Source organism: Danio aesculapii, chromosome 24 (genome assembly GCF_903798145.1).
Source record: "Danio aesculapii chromosome 24, fDanAes4.1, whole genome shotgun sequence".
NCBI classification, from domain to species: Eukaryota; Metazoa; Chordata; class Actinopteri; order Cypriniformes; family Danionidae; genus Danio; species Danio aesculapii.
The window spans coordinates 32,730,270-32,736,829 of record NC_079458.1 but is presented as its reverse complement, the minus strand read 5'-3'; positions in this window follow the sequence as shown (position 1 = coordinate 32,736,829).

The following is a 6,560-nucleotide window of genomic DNA, read 5'->3' as shown; positions in this document are numbered from 1 at the left end:
TGTGAGTTTGACTTTGAATTAAGTTACATGTGAAAAATCACCACCTGGAAAGTTGAATGCTGTTATAATATGTATGTATTTTTTTTTCCATAGCTAGCAAACATCTGCAAATAACAAATAAGCATTAACAGTAACTCAACACACTTTCCACAAGAATAAGTGGGGGAAATGACTTCATTTGATTTAGTTTTTTATTGATTCAATCAAGATGCCTTTTGACGTCGTTCAAGGTTTAGACATCATTTTATACTCACTTTCCCCTTAATGTTTTTTTTTTTAGGGTAGGAATAGGGATGCCAGTATTCATTTATCACAGACCTAATCCTTTCTGGAAGGAGCCTTTTGTTTTGACTAATATTTTATATGATTATTATTATGATATTCCGTTTCTCAAATTTGAGCGCCTTTTCCAGCAGTGATATTCTTGTGATAACATCACTCCTCTAACTGCTTCACCTTATCATTTCTCACTGCAAATGAAATGGTGTAAAACTAAAGTCACTATAGTTTGCAGTTCTTGTCAAATAGAGTTTAGGGGGAGAATGTATTTGGTTAGAATTAAAAGATGCAGATTATTTTAAGTGTAGTGCCTATTTGAAATTTTCCGAGAAGTGTCTTCCAGTGCATCAGCAGCCGTTCACCGCTCACCCTGTCGAAAGGAGCCTTATCATGGACACTGTTCTTGTGGAATCCAATGTATGTCTTTACGGTGGTTAAACATGAAATATAATTTGTTATGGGTATATCAAACAGCAATATTTGGTCTCAATTTTCTGTCACTTGTTCCTGAGAAAATAGATTTGACTGAGTTTTGTAACTTTGTATAAATAAATGTTATATCGAAAAATGGCCATTGTTCTTTTCACTGATTTGCTTAACACCTTTATATTGTTATTTGTTAAATGTTGTTTAAGAAGTTTTATTTTAAATAAATAGTAGTATTTAATAAAAGTAATTTCCATTGCAAAATGGTCTGTTTGCAGTCGTGATTTACAGTACTTTACATTGTTCCTTTAGTTATTAATAGATTGTTTTATGAATCACTCCTAAAGACATATATTGAAAGAGATGCATTAACATGTGAGCCCCTATTATACACCCGGCGCAATAAGGTGCGATTTGTTGCTAGTTCCAGACCAGTGCAAACATAATTTTCATATTTTGCGCCACGTTGTTTAAATAGCAATTTCATTTGCGCCACTTTGTGGATTGTTCCAGCCTAAAAAGGAGGTATGATAAGGTGCATTGTTGGTGCGTTGCTATTTTGAGGAACTCAAATAGACTGTGCCGTTGACCAGCTAAAAGCTCTTAATTCTTGAAATGTTTTAAAACAGAGTATGGACGAACAGTGGAAAAAGAACAATATCTGTCCTCACACACAAAATATAGGGGAGCGCGGGGCACAAAGTGACGTGAAAAATGTAACAGAGTTTAAAGGTATTTACTCAGGGTTGACCATGGCATGCTTCCGCGGTTTTCAACCAATGTTTTTAACACAGTGTCGGTAGATGTCTTCCTGCCAATTATTGAAAAGTTCTGCGAAATTTGGTTGAGAAACACAGGAGAAACCATTTTTGCAGCATAAAAGTTTTTTATTATAGTAAATATTTTTTTATTTTAAAAAGATCTGTGAATGTAGGTAAAATCTTATATTGTTGTAATTACCATCTTCTAGGCTAAAAGATGGAACCATTTTGAAAGATGTAAAATACACATTGACTGCTAGTCAGTTTTGAGGAAAACACGACACAGCGGGTTTAGTTGTAACAGGGTGTTACAATTAAGCCACACCAACACAATGTTGGACACCAATTAAACAAACACAATAATTGTTGAATTTTGATTGTAATGTTGAGAAGTTTTTATGTAAAATATGTTGATTTCATATAATTTTTTTAATGGTGGGGTAAATAGTAACATTTATGCTCCTGACATTTTTGGCAATACTGCACAGAAACCATAGGTCTGCCGATCAGACAACCAGTGCTCGTTTGTAGGAGAGGCTTGTGTGTTGCTGGTGAAAAACAAATGGTTTGTCTAATCTCATTACTTTGTTCATTATTTGGCCAAAACCAAAAAGTGTTACTTTGTGCCCTGCTCTCCCCTACTCACATCTATTTTATGCCTACAGAAAGTCTATACATGCATAAAGTTGAGCATTGGGATATCCTCACTCAAAGTCATGCCACCACAAACAGAAAAGGCCTTTTATATATATATATATATATATATATATATATATATATATATATATATATATATATATATATATATATATATATATATATATATATATATATATATATATATAAATATGTGTGTGTGCTTCACACAGTATCCACCAGAAGGCGCAAGGAACAACTTTCTGCATTTAAACCAGTCTAGATGGAGTGACACGTCAAACTTTTCACAGGTTTTGATAATGTTGAAAGAAAGGCCATTCTTTTTGCTCTACTGTAAATCACTTATACATACGTACACTCACCGGCCACTTTTTTAGGTACACTTTACTAGTACCAGGTTGGACCCCCTTTTGATTTCAGAACTGCCTTAATCCTTTGTGGCATAGATTCAACAAGGTACTGGAAATATTCTTCAGAGATTTTGGTCCATATTGACATGATAGCATCACGCAGTTGCTGCAGATTTGTCGGCTGCACACTCATGATGCGAATCTCCTGTTCCACCCCATCCCAAAGGTGCTCTATTGGATTAGTGTCTGGTGACTGTGGAGGCCAGTTGAGTACAGAGAACTCATTGTCATGTTCAAGAAACCAGTCTGAGATGATTGGTGCTTCATGACATGGTGCATTATCCTGTTGGAAGTAGCCATCAGAAGTTAACTGGTCATAAAGGGAGGGACATGGTGAGAAACAATACTCCAGTAGGCAGTGGCTATGACACGATGCTTAATTGGTACTAATGGGCCTAGAGTGTCCCAAGAAAATATCCCCCACACCACACCTACCAGCCTGAACAATTAATACAGGGCTATTCAATTGGCGGCCTGCCGACTGAACCCGGCCCTCCAAACGGTGTCACCAAGACATCAAAAATAAACTTAGTTCAGGCGAAAAACGGTCGCCATAGTTATAAAGTGACGTGTGTCTTTTGAATACAGCACGAGCTGCAGTTGAAGGCTGTGCAGAGTGCGAGTCACCTGACATTATAAGTGGCGCGAGCAGCCAAGGCATTTTGTACAATGCACTGATATCGTTAATAGGCAGGGGCGAACTGGCCATAGGGAGAACCGGGACATTTCCCGGTGGCCTGGCGCACAACTCCCCCCTCCCCCCATGTGATGCATAAATCCTCTTAACTCTAAAAATGATAGATCATGTGCAGGGCCCCCTGAATGATCAGAGAATCATTGGATAATGGATAATTCACCAAGAAATAAAAAGTTCTGCCATAATTTGCTCAATTTACTTATATACATTTTTTTAAACATTGTTTGTGTTTCTTTATTTTGTTGATGTTTTAAAATGTGAAAACCTGTAAACATTACCTTATGTTGCAGGAAAACAAATGCTATGGAGGTCAATGGTTACAGATTTCCAGTTTTAAAAATATCTTTTTTGTTCAGCAGATGAAAGAAAGTCAATCAGGTTTAGAGAAAGGGAAGTTTAAATAATGATGACAGAATCTCTTTGACACATTTGAAGTATTCAGTGCAAGTATTCACTTTCAAGCTTCACTTTTTCCAAATGTTTTTATGTTACAGCCTTATTCCAAAATGAATTAAATTAATGTATTTTCTCAAAATTTGAAACACAATAACCCATAATGACAATGTGAAAAAAGATTTTTTGAAATTGTTGCAAATTTATATATATATAAAAACCCTGAAAAATCCCATGTACATAAGTGTTCACAGCCTCAATGCTTTGTTGATGCACCTTTGCCAGCAATTACAGCCTTAAGTCTTTTTAAATATGATGCCACAAGCTTGGCGCACATGTCTTTGGGAATTTTTGCCCATTCCTCAGGTTGGATAGGAAGCAACGGTGTACAGCCATTTTCAGATCTCTCCAGAGATGTTGAATTGGGTTTTAGGTCTGGGCTCTGGCTGGGCCACTCAAGGACATTCACAGAGTTGTTACGAAGCCACTCCATTGATATTTTGGCAGCGTGCTTTGGGTCATTGTCCTGTTGGAAGATGTTTCGCCGCCCCAATCTGAGGTCAAGAGCACTCTGAAGCAGGTTTTCATTCAGGATGTCTCTGTACATTGCTGCATTCATCTTTCCCTTTATCCTGACTAGTCTTCCAGCTCCTGCTGCTGAAAAACATCCTCACAGTGTGATGCTGCCACCACCATGCCTCACTGTAGGGATGGTATTAGCCTGGTGATGAGCAGTGGCTGCTTTCTCTAAACGTAACACCTGGGGTTCACTCCAAAGAGTTCAATTTTAGTCTCATCAGACCAGAGAATTTTGTTTCTTATGGTTTGAGAGTCTTTCAGATGCCTTTTGGCAAATTCCAGGCGGGGAGTGGCTTTCGTCTGGCCACTCTACCATACAGGCCTAATTGGTGGTTTGCTGCACAGATGGTTGTCCTTCTGTAAGGTTCTGCTCCCTCCACAGAAGAACGCTCGAGCTCAGACAGAATGACCATTGGGTTATTGAACACCTCCCTAACTTAGGCCTTTCTCCCCCGATCACTCAGCTTAGATGGCTGGCCAACTCAAGGAAGAGTACTGGTGGTTCCAAACATCTTCCACTTACAGATGATGGAGGCCACTGTACTTATTGGAACTTTCAGAGCAGCAGAATTTTTTTTCTGTAACTTTCCCCAGCCTTGTGCCTTGAGACAATCCTGTCTCGGAGGTCTACAGACAATTCCTTTGTCTTTATGCTTGGTTTGTGCTTTGACATGCACTGTCAACCCTGGGACCTTATATAGAAAAGTGTATGTCTTTCAAATCCTGTCCAATTAATTGACTTTATTACCAGTGAACTCCAATTAGGCTGCTAAAACATCTCAAGAATGATGAGTGGAAACAAAATGTACCTAAGCTCAATTTAGAGCTTCACAGCAAATGCTGTGAATACTTATGTAGATGTGATTTTTCAGATATTTTTTTATTTTTAATAAATTTGTACCAATTTCAAAAAATCTTTTTTTCACATTGTCATTATGGGGTTTTGTGTGTAGAAAATAAATGACATCACACTTGTGATGATAATCCTCCTCCCGTGTTCGAGATCCCCATGGAGATCCACTTCGGAGATCCACTTGAGGCTATCGACCTCATGACTGGTTCGTCATCAGTTGTGTCATTGGACCCATTATCCTGATCTCAAAACGAAAGGCTTACTGATCACGATAACCCTTTTTGTTAACAAAGAGCTTGTGTTTGACCTCAGGAAATGGGGTTTTCAAACCCCCATGCAAGACAGAGAATTGACTGACTTTGGACCAAAACCGAGAACCAAAATCCTCTCTGAATGTTATCACCAAATATTAAAGTTCATCAGATCATCTTCAAAACGATAATATCGGACTCTTAATGAATTTTCATTTTTTTATTTTATGACACCCAAATCCTATATATGTTAACAATGCATTAATCATGCATAACCATTATGCTCTGATTTATCACAAATGTACCATTATGAGTACTTATTTGAGATGAATGAGTGAAACCCTTTCCCTTTCTGTCATTTATTTTGATTATAGATATGTAAAATGTATCATATTCATATTATAAATGTATGCTTAATACTATATGTCTAAGCACCATGGCTCATGTGAGTGAGTCACGCCAATGCTGCATGTGCAAACATGGGACTGTCACGCAGATCCATGGACAATGCCTTATTGATCCAGCTCTATTAGGGGTCGGAAACATTGATGGTTGAAACCCATCACCTCAAAACTCTCTTGCAGAGCAGTTAATCCAGTCTCAACAGAGTCAAGCAGAGCAGTTGCACTAGCAGCAGCTGTTAAGGAGTTGAAATGCTCTGCTTCCAGGAGAACTCTTCTCCAGGTCCAGTCCAGCCGGACTCGGCCACTAAAATGGGAATGAGACCAGCCTCAAACTTCTCATTTACTCTTCTTTCTTTCCGTCAAGAGTTTAGTTAAGTTGCGTTGCGAAACCAGTCAACAAGACTACAGTTTTTGCCATCTCTAACTTGAACTACTAGACCTCACTTCATCAGCAGCCTCAGATACTGTACGTCACTTCAGCAGCAAACCAACCACCAGCGAACTCACGTGGAAATCCAGCTCCACATCTCTAAGGATTGCAAGTACATCTCCAGATCCATTGCTGAACTGGTGTGTGATCTGCTAAACATGTTAAATGAGAAATAACCCTGTCTAAGACACAGTGAAGGTTGAATTGATTATTTGGTTCACTTGGTTAGGTTTTACATCTTGAGGTTATACGTCACTTCTCTCCTAAACTCTTCTTTTCCTTCTATTTCTTGTCTGCAATCGGTATGAATGTGTGTGCGTTTGTGTTAAGTTTTGTTTGCAGTCAAAGTCTCTTTTGTATTTAAAGTGGCCTGTGTATACTTATGAATCTATTGCCTAGATCTTGCTACCCTGCTTAAAT